The sequence below is a fragment of the Mus caroli genome, unplaced genomic scaffold, assembly GCF_978045245.1.
Source record: "Mus caroli unplaced genomic scaffold, Mus_caroli_1 scaffold_13, whole genome shotgun sequence".
NCBI lineage: Eukaryota > Metazoa > Chordata > Mammalia > Rodentia > Muridae > Mus > Mus caroli.
In genome coordinates this window covers 108,036,309-108,047,728 of record NW_028227268.1, presented here as the reverse complement: position 1 = coordinate 108,047,728, position 11,420 = coordinate 108,036,309, and the positions used below count along the sequence as shown (strand labels likewise).

The following is an 11,420-nucleotide window of genomic DNA, read 5'->3' as shown; positions in this document are numbered from 1 at the left end:
CAACTATAACAACTAACTCCAGAGATTACCAGATGGCAAAAGGTAAATGTAAGAATCTTACTAACAGAAACCAGGACCACTCACCATCATCAGAACCCAGCACTCCCATTTAGCCCAGTCCAGGGCACCCCAACACACCTGAAAAGCTAGACCTGGATTTAAAAGCATATCTCATGATGATAGTAGAGGACATCAAGAAGGACTTAAATAACTCAGTTAAAGAAATACAGGAGAACACTGCTAAACAAGTAGAAGACATTAGAGAGGAAACACAAAAATCCCTTAAAGAATTGCAGGAAAACACAACCAAACAGGTGATGGAATTGAATAAAACCATCCAAGACCTAAAAAGGGAAGTAGACACAATAAAGAAAACCCAAAGTGAAACACACACACACACACACATATATATACCTTTACATAGTTCTTTCCTATAGCTGTCTGGCTGTCTGCAACATGTAAAATGGGATTTTCTTGGACCTACCTTCCATAGACTATCCCCTTTTTGGGTCTCCTATCTGCATGGAACTGGTCTCTAGTTGCAGGTGGACAAGAAGTCGGTGAATGACAAACAGAAGCAACACACGCGATTGTGTAGAGCTTGAATGTAATTTGTCAAATTGAGCATCAAACTTTTTATACAGAAGATAATAGGGAAGTTAGGTTGACACAGCAGCAAGGTACAAAGAGGTTACTGGATTCTTACACAAAACAGAGGAATGCAAACACGGAAGGACTGGCAGGAACCAACTGGGATAAAATTCAATGTTAACAACTTGGATCAAAAACAGCTCCACCTAAGGTCCACTTAATCTTAGAAGCCAGGGTCAAGGGCGTTGTGCCCTTGCCATAGTTCCTATTCTAGTCTATTGGATAGTCCACCTTCCCCCTAGGCTGTTGTAAATACTTGTGTATGGGTGTAACTCAGCTATCTATAGTTCTAAGTATCTACTCTGGTTCCTTCTTAGATCACAAACTTCCTTCTTCCTAGATAAGGGTAAATTCCTGTATAGGGCAGTGACTTAGCTATCCATGTCCAAGGTCGGATCAAGGACTGCTTTGAATCTAATGCCCAAGGTCGAATCAAGGTCTGCCTAGAATCTAACTTAGCTATATATCAAAAAATCAATCCTTAGGAGCACTTGTAATAAAGCAATATTAAGGGAAAGTACACAGATCTGTTTACCAACTAAAGCAAGGACATTGGAGCATTCTTTATACAGGATGCCATGATTCCAGGAGACTTAAGTTTTCGTGAACTTTTTGCCTCAGGACAGCTCCCAGGTTTTTGGGGCCTGTTGCGCTTGTCACTACTGGAGTGGATGTAGCACCTACCAATGGTATAAATAATGACATAGAAAGTCCTGAACGGACCCTGATATAGCTGTCTCTTGTGAGACTATGCCGGGGCCTAGCAAACACAGAAGTGGATGCTCACAGTCAGCTATTGGATGGATCACAGGGCCCCCAATGGAGGAGCTAGAGAAAGTACCCAAGGAGCTAAAGGGGTCTGCAACCCTATAGGTGGAACAATATGAACTAACCAGTACCCCCCAGAGCTCATGTCTCTAGCTGCATATGTATCAGAAGATGGCCTAGTCGGCCGGCCATCAGTGGAAAGAGAGGCCCATTTGTCATGCAAATTTTATATGCCTCAGTACAGGGGAACACCAGGGCCAAAAAGTGGGAGTGGGTGGGTATGGGAGTGGGGGGGATCGTATGGGGGACTTTTGGGATAGCATTGCAAATGTAAATGAGGAAAATACCTAATAAAAAATATTAAAAAAAAAAGAAAGTCCTGATGAACATTAAAGCTTATATATTTTGATTGGACAGTGTCCTGCTAGTGTTCAGACTTTACCCACCTATTCTACATATGATTCTGCACTTGTCTAGTTCTACACATCTCGACTCTCCTGCAGTATGTGTGTGTTCCCTCATGTCTAATCTCAAATCACCCAGTTCTGTTTTCTTTCTCCATGTAACTCTGTCTGCACAGAAGTTCCCCACTTCCTGCTCTACCCATTGGCTGTCAGAACTTTATTACAACTAATCAGTAGGGAGATCATATCTGATACATTTAGATTGTATTTTCAGTTGTTACTTCTGTACTAACAGAGACATGAGTACTGGTAGACTCTAGTGTTGTCATTTCTATGTCTTACCACCAGATTTTTCTATTTTGAAAATATTTGTCCTCACCTGTTTAAAGTCAGTCTTCATATAATGTGAAGAAAAAAGTCATCCCCAAAATTATGCTATCTCTAGTGCTTTCTTTGGCAGCACATATACTAAAATTGGAGCAATACAGAGAAGATTAGTGTGGCTCCTGTTCAAGGATGGCATGCAAATTTGTGCAACATTCCATATTTTTTAAAAAAATAAAATTTAATTAAAAATAAAAATATGCTATCTCTCATAATTGTGAAGAATTTCTGATTGATATCCAGCTTGTGAATATTATTAGTGAGGGTCTCTCAACACCTATTTGTGTACATGGATCACATTTCTCAACTGTGTTCTTCTAATGTGTTCAGTCTACAAAGTGGATGAGTATAAACAATTCTGGTCTTCTAGGCAATGTCCGGGGTAAGCTCAGTCTGTGGCATGGATCTCAAGATGGACCAGTCATTGGTTAGCCACTCCCAAATTTCTATGCCATCTTTACCCCAGCACATGTAAAATTTACAAGGAACAAAAAAGAGACAAATGAATGTAAAAATATTTATGTACTGATTATAGTAAATAATGACACTGAAATTTATTCATAGAATCAATGGCATCAAAGACAAGGTATAGTAAAGAGTCCAGCATGGTCTTGTGGAAAGATAGAATGACATGGTTCCTGTCCCAGGGCCCGGGACAGCTGGCATAGCCCTCCATGAGTGTTAATGGCTACTGAGAGAGTAGGGATTGTTTGTATAATTTACATATTTTGCATTCCTCTTTAAGCAACATCTTACCTTTTAACTTTAGTTAGAGACAGCATGAGTGAAGGAGTGGCTAATGTGTTAGCAAAATGTTAAACTCTGGGACCTTCAGGTCAGTCCTTTAGCCTGTGGGGGGAAAATTGCTAAAATCATAAGATTAATAATATATAATTTCTCAAAAAATAAAGATACAATATTAATTTTAGGAGAGGGCTCATGAATCCAAAGAAACAAAAGCAGCCGCATTGTGAGTCAACCAGTCAGAAAGATACTAAGGAAGAAAATAAAGAGATTATGGGAGTGGTGATCAATCCCAGGTGATCCCATTCAGCTCTGATTTATTTTTATGTTTATGCTTACAAAGGCAGACAAATTCCTGAGTTCAGGGTCACCCTGGGAAAGAACAACTTTAGGCCCAGGTGTGATAGTAATGGTAACTTCAGGATGGTGTCCCATTTGACTATTTTACTGTTTGTGGTTAACAGAGGCAAGCAGATCTCTGAATACTTTTGCAATATTAACAGAAAATGTGTACTTGTTGTCTCCTATACATTAATGGCCTAGGCTCACCAGATACTGATTCATAGAATAATTAAAAGGGAATATGGTGTAAATGACGGAATTGATATGTAAAATAAAGGACTGGGCATAGGCATCTACAAGAAATGCGCTATCCAGAGAATTCTTTAGAATAGGAAAAGAGAACTACTTGGAGAATGGTCCTGAGCAGAGAACAACAAGAGAAAGCAGACAAGATAAAAAGGAAAAAAAAAAAAAAAAAAAAAAAAAACATAGAGAAAGCAGGCTGGAAAGATGTCTCCAGCAGGACATTGGCTTCGAGCTTGGACATATGATTTGACTTCAAGTTGTTAGTTTTTGCCACTTACACATACTCCTTCCTCAGAAACCCTTTCCAAGATGAGGTTTGTCCTTGACACTATAGCACAAAGAATATATATGAAATGCAAGTTTGTGACTATTTTCTTTTTAAAATTTTTGAATTAGAAAAATTTACAAATTAAATTTAATGCCAAAGGCATATGTTTATTTTGTACTAAAAATGGTTAAAGTCCCAGTTGGGATTTTATCATGTCTTCTTCATTTTGTTGATGATGAAAGAGAGAGAAATTTGAGTTATAGACAACAGTGGACTGTGTGAAGAGTAAACAAACCAACAAGAAATTTCTCTATCATTAAAAGTGGCCAAATTGATTTTCACATTGACATAGCTCTCTGTAAATGTGTCAGTTGCTTTCCAAACTCCTGTGTGGTATCAGAGTCATTGCATTTTCCACCAGCTTCAGGAAAGCAGAATATTATGTTTTCGGCCCAGTTTTTCAGAAGGGAGCTGGTCTTTATAATATTCTTGCTACTACACTTACTCTTTGAAATGTGAATTGATTAGGAAAATTGACTTTGAAGTTATTTTCTCACATAAATTTTTTTTCTAAACTGCTGTAAATGTTTTCTTACCAAAAATTATAAAATTTCTATATAGATAGATAGATAGATAGATAGATAAAATGTCAAAGTTTTTATTCGCATAAATAGCAAGTGGGGGCATGTGCAATTATTAGGAATCTCCCTGGAGACATTAGTTGTAGTGGTAATTGGCATCTCAGCTATATTATGTTGGTTATTATGTAAATTATGTGATTAGCTAACATTGTCACAATTTATATCCTGAGATATCTTCTTTTTAGATATATTAAAATTATCTTTGTGAATGATATGAACTCACTCTCCATTTTATTATGGTTCAGTTGGATTTCTATGGCAGCATAGGGTTTTATGTGACTAGCCCTAAAGTTAAACTATTTGACAATATTTTTATTTTTGATTTATTATTTAATAAAAGAAATGTTATACTCTATGAGTATGAATTCTCTAAAATACACTGTTCTAGTGTTTTGTTTTTATCTTATTTATGTTTTACTACTTAATGTCCTGTTTAGTTCACACTCTCAATAATAAGTCTTTAACATATAACTTTGACAAAGGATGTGAAGTGTATCTGTTTGAGCCATGCATTCCCAAAGGAATCAAACAAAATAAAATTAGAACAAAGTTCCACAATTAAAAATGACAGATAATGTAATAATGCAGGAATGTAAACTGTTTAAAAGCTGGGTCTCTGCGTTTGGTTGGATCCTTGAAAAGATTTGCACTGACAATTTTGAGCCCACGTAGATATTTTCTGTATAACTTATTTTATTGAGTGTCTTAAAAATTACTGTCTATAGTCTCATTTATAATAAAAGAAAAAATCTGATGGATACGAAACAATTCATATCAAAAAACGTTGTCTGAACCTATGGAACCTAAAGTGAGGAGTAGAGTAGCAATTACTGCCAAAGAACTATTTTCAGAGCCAAAAACATAAAATCTACAAGATACACACAAACATGGAAAGTTTACAGAATTCCTAATATTATTCTTTTAGAAGTGATTTCATAGTTAATTTGGATTTTCTTTGAGAGGGTTCTGTGGGAAGCCACATACGCCATTACAAGATGGTGCTGGCTACCGCTGGCCACCGCCCATAAGTTCGGGTAAACAACCAATGTGCACATGTGCATAAGGGTTTTGCGCCAAGTCACAGCCCATCCTGGGGAATGTAAATGAGGTACTGATAGCACAACCAATCAGGTATAGACACGCCACTCCTAGGCCTATATAAGCAGCACCAGTTCTGGGGCTCGGGGTCTTTTGCCTTCGCTATCAACTCTCCCAATAAACATGTGCAGAAGAATCTTGTTGTGGAGTCCTCCTTGCTGGCCAGTCGGGCATCCACAGGGTTCCATGTTGTTGATCTAAGAGTATCATTTTCTTATCTGATTAAGGGAAACAACTTCGGCAAACACTTTCTCTATAGCCATCCAACTAACCATTTGTCCATCCAACCAACAATTTGTCCATCCAGCCAACCATTACTCCATTCATCCATCCATTTGTCCATTCATTTGTCTATATCTATCCATCCACCAAGGTGAAGAGCAAACAACTTTATTTTTGAGTACGCACATGAGGATAAGGAATCAAACTAAAATAACAAAATCCCAATGGCTGTCTTAACAATTTCAAGACAGGGTTTCTCTGTATAGCCCTGGCTGTCCTGGAACTCACTTTGTAGATCAGGCTGGCCCCGAACTCAGAAAGCCGCCTACCTCTGCCTCTGGAGTGCTGGGATTAAAGGCATGGGCCACCACACCCGGCTTGTAAAATCTCAGAGAGTCAATAAAATAGGCAAAGCTTACAGAAGATAAACAGATGCCTTACCTCCAGTTTCTCTGAATACAATTTCTGGCAAAGAAGGAAGGAGCTCCTGTAACTACTGGGCCTAGGAAGCAGAGAGTACTAAGACTCAGATTATTGTATAAACAGCAACAGCATTTTTGAGAGAACCAATTTTCCTTCCTGCTAAGCTGCATGAAACATTTACAAACCTATGGATGCAAGTTTATAAGTCATCACTCATCCTAGGGTCGAAATTTTAGTGATGCAGCTACCTTTATGTGCCACAATTTTCTACAAGTACCCCAACAAACTACCTTGTTCACTAAAGTAGACTTGCTTAGAATCACTCCTTTGATTTTTTCCATGGTGCTTTATTTGTAATGAGGAGATATTTGCTCAGATACCCCAAGCAAAATTTACACAACCTAATGGATGCCCAAACAGAATGTCAGAAGAAAATATGAGTTTGGAAGGATTTATTTGGAAGGATTTATTTATTCTGTTTAGGATATGAATATGTGTTCCTGTTTATGGTTTTTTTTTCTTAGTGTAGGGATACCCTTGAAGGAAATCTAAAATTGTCTGCCTTACTTTATGGTGTATAAGAAGGTGCATAATTCTATTGGTAGCTGAGTGCTTTATTGTCATGGGTAATAAGACAAGAAGATCTTAAGACACAGAAATACATAGCCTGAGGCATTCCAGGAAACCTGTCTCTGATATACTGAGTTATGAGCTGAGACAGAATCTTGCATATCACTAGATTAGTTCTGTTTGTAATGCAAGCATAGAAGCACAGACATTATTTGGGAAATGTTGCCTGTAGCAGTCAGTGTTTGATCGCTGTTTAACCAATCCAGCCAGGATTATAGTCATAAGAAAACTAAGGAAGAGATGAATTCATCAGGGACCACTTCCTAAAGTCTCCTCTGAACATAGTTCTATTTTGCATGGTGAACTTTGGTGGCTTTACTGAATTCATGAGTCCAGCAAAGATTTATGTTGTAGGAGGGGCTCTATCAAATTGTAGTAACAATGACAGGTATGTAAATAGAGTCCTGAAAGTGTTGAAGTGAAGTAAAGGAGATGAGAAAAGAGGGGAGAGCACTCAAAGTATCTGCCCATTTTACTTGGAGGCAAATGTGTCAAGATTTATGTCAAGTTGTAATTATGTGAAAAGTTAACAGAGAGCTAAGTGTTCTGCTAGTGATATTCTAAGTCTATAAAATTTCAACAACACTTCACTGAAGACAAGAATGATAAAACAGATAAAGAAAAAAAAAGATTAAGCTTATCTTAGAGGAGGGTAATTATTGTAAGAGTATACTCAACACATTTGACCATACAGGAAAATGACCTGGAAGTGGAGAGTATTTATCTAGCCAGAGGCCATACCATTGGCCATAAGTGACTGTTGAAATACAAGGGTCTTGAACTGGCATAGATCTTGGCAGAACTAGGAAAGCTTTTCCAGAAGCATGTACGATAGAAAGCAGCATAGACAAGCTCCCTCTTGGGACTGAGTTGAGCAGAGATTGTAAGCGAGGGCCACAATCACACTGACTCTACCAGGTAAAAAGCTATGCAGTCATTCTCCAATGAAATGTCCTTTCCAGGATGAGAAATCCAAATGACTCCTGAGTGACCATGGATTTTGGAGGGCTAGATGTAGCTGTGTACTATGTATACCACTGCTCCCAACATAGCTTTTTAAAACAAATACTTTCAATATAAATTCAACATATCCAAATTAAAAAAACAAAAACAAAAACCAACTTCTGATGATTTGTGCTCAACTCTTTATATCTGTGCCTAGAAAATAACTGTAAAAAGGTTCACTTACAAAGTGAGTTCTACCGACTATGAATGTTGGCTGATATTTTCAGGTGCTTTATGAGGCAAGAAGAAAGCTATACAATGATGGCATTTGTCACTATTTTCATTTCCATTTTATTTTCTGGAAAACTAGATGCTTTATTTTACTTTTGGATGAATTTTTATTTGATTTTTATATTTTGAGGTTAGAATATGGTTATTTCACTTCAACATGGCTTTTTTGATGAAACAATTGATAGATATGATGAGATCTTTCAAATTCCATTCAACTTACTAATATTGCCCTTCCCCCCACTTTTTGGTGTCTCTGAGCTATTCAAGACTAGTTGCTACTAGATATAATTCCATATCTGTGAGCCTTTAGAATTCTTGGTCACATTTTATAAAAAATCATCCTTTATATAAATGGTTACTTGGGTGCCTTTCCAAATAAATTTTTAAAGAGACCTGGAAGAATGGCAGAAATAAGAGACAAGAAATTTAAACAAAGATATCCCTCTTGACATGGCAGGGTATACCCAGAGGATATAAGGTTCTTTATTGAACATCCCAGTATCAGAAATCAGTTACTCCCATATGTGTTGCTGACATGAGATACCTCTGCTATTCCCTGAACCATAAAACTTATTGCCACTGCTATTGATTGTAGGTCAGAACTATGTAAAGATATTTCATCCTTTGACTATAATATACAGAGAAAACAAATGTGTGTGGAATATAAACTACTTCTGTGTTTTCTGAGTCTGTACTGCCATAACTCATTATGTATACTATCCTTTTAACTCATGTTCCTGCTCATTATGGAATGTGTACACTACACCAACATGCCAGGCAAGATTCATTCACTAATATATATATTAGTGACTCTTATAGGTGCTTCCCAATTGATTTATGGTCAATTACAAAGAATACTCATGTACAGTACTATAAGCTACAACAAAACTCTTCTGACTTACATGGTCTCATATATATAATTAAATATACATTTATATATTATTAAAATATAATATATGCATATATATTTACAATATTCCTGGAGTTACATCTGTAGTCCTGAATCAGCTCTGAGCATATAGAAATATATCTACTCATGCAAATCATTGCTTGGGTCAGGTACTTGGGTCTTGACTCCTGTTCAGCAATGTGGTAGTTTAACAATTCTTAGCAAGCCACTGAACTTGTTTATGCCTGAGTAGTCTCTTTAGCAGGATGGAAATGAGAACAATAATATATAATTTGACAACATGAAAACTCCATACTACTCTTAAGTGGAAGGTTTTTATTGTAAATATGAAAGAGGAAGAAACAGAGACATCCGATAGAATCTAGTGCAGAGAGAGAAAGTAAGACATCAAACATATCCAGCAGACTAGACTTGGCCATGAGAGAAGCAGGGAGAAAGAGAGAGAGAGGAGAGAGAGAGAGAGAGAGAGAGAGAGAGAGAGAGACAGAGAGAGACAGAGAGAGACAGAGAGAGACAGAGAGAGACAGAGAGAGACAGAGAGAGAGGAGACAGAGAGAGAGAGAGCATGAGAAATACACACACAGAGATTAAACAGAATAGAGACACAACAAGTGAGCATATTTGAAACAGCAGTGTTAAAAGAATGCTTAGCAGTGGTGTGGGTGGGTGGGAGGGAGAGCACCCTCATAGAGGCAGGGGGAGGGGGAAAGGGATAGGGGGCTTGTAGAGGGGAAACTGGGAAGGGGGATAACATATGAAATGTAAATAATAAAATAAGCAATAAAAGTAGATAAAATTTTAAAAAAATAAAAATATATACATAAATTTAATATATTATGTATATATACATAAATTTAAATATATACATAAATTTAAGACAAAAATACAGAGGGCTAGGTTGCTATTGTGAACTTTTGAAATGTGTAAGAAGTACTTGTAGTACTGAAAAATGCCTTAAAGCCAGCATGTGCTTTAGTATACTAATAGAAAACACAGATAGTCACTTTTCTCTTCTGACAAACAAAAGTGAATGACTTATTTCGGTAGAGGTGAACTGACTTTTAATTGCCTGAAGAATGTTGGCTTTTGTCCAAACATAACACTTGGAGTGTGTGTGTGTGTGTGTGTGGGGGGGGATTGAAATCCCTTTGAGCCTTTAATAATAGTGTTATAGTCAGTTTTCAGTACGTAGAAACAGGTAGAGGTGTTTCAAAATTTAATACAGAAAGTTGGCCATCCAAATGATATGCAAAACATTAATAAGCACATAATGAAGCGAGTTAGAGATCAATAACTTCTAGAACCATGAAATCTCAATTTTGAAAACCTCAACAGAAAATTTTCTAGAACCATGAAGATCTTCATTTGGCATACCCCACCAGAGAGTTAATAGCCTAGAGAGTATGTGTATAGGTAGTAAGCTTCCAGGGCCAGTCGCAAAGTTTGTAAAAAGGTTATATTTGAAGCTGAGAAAACACAAATAAATAATTATCCCAATCTACTCCCTAGGACTTGTGAGAGAACAGAATGAACTCAGAAACACATAAGATTTACAGTAAATCTGGAAACAAGTTAAACAAAATAGCTATTGGTTGATTATATTATTATAATTAACTTAAGTACAAGATTCCCATTATCTCTTTATTTTCTTCATGGTAAATTCTTATAATGAGCTAAAGAAAGAAAAATGACACAGCAAGATCTGCTAGATAGGCTCACTTTAGTAGAAACTTTGATCAGAAGTCACTAACTTAACCCTGTTTATTTTTCTTGTATATGCTCTCAGATGAAATTTTTTTTAGCAAATTACCTCCATTATAAAATTCTCCCAATATCTCTGTGAGTTATATACATCTTTTTTTGCACAAATTACATAATTCTTGACTGACTTTTAAAAAGTCATATATGTGACAATAATAGTCATTGGTTGCTAGTAAGAAGTTCTCTACAAAGATATGAGAAAAGATAAAAATTAAACTGATCTAAGGATTGGATAGTGCTTTGTAACATGACCAAAGAGAGTTAGAACTATCCTTTTACAGCTTTCATCAACGTCTGATTTGTGAGTTTAAAAAAAATGTATATATCTTTAATATTCATAAAGATCACTTTGACATCTTTCTGCAACTTGATTGTGTGAATAATACAATCTAAGACTCGAGTGAAGAATTGAAGTCCTTTGAAATTATTTATATTAAAGAATCAGTGATGAAGTACTATGGAGATATCAGGACAGGCAGGAAGAATAAATAATAAGCCGTTGATAGAGTTCTGAGGAAAAAATAGTATATACCAAAAATTATTGCTTCAGAAAAGGAAAAAAAAACAAGCTTACTTCACTGGTACCAGAATTTTCACATATTTTAATTCATGTTTATGCTGAAAATTCTACTCTTATTACAGAAGTTCTTAACGTATTTGTGAATAATCTACTTAAATAAGTGGATGCTGTG

The 11,420-nt window shown here is 36.4% G+C and overlaps 1 non-coding gene across 1 annotated transcript; it reads left to right on the top strand.

Annotated features, from left to right (window-relative positions):
* Nucleotides 1-2,267: 2,267 nt before the first annotated feature.
* LOC115032600 (U6 spliceosomal RNA) lies at nt 2,268-2,374 on the top strand. Its single transcript, XR_003838244.1, has one exon. It is a non-coding gene; the product is annotated as a U6 spliceosomal RNA (small nuclear RNA).
* The last annotated feature ends 9,046 nt before the right edge of the window (nt 2,375-11,420 follow it).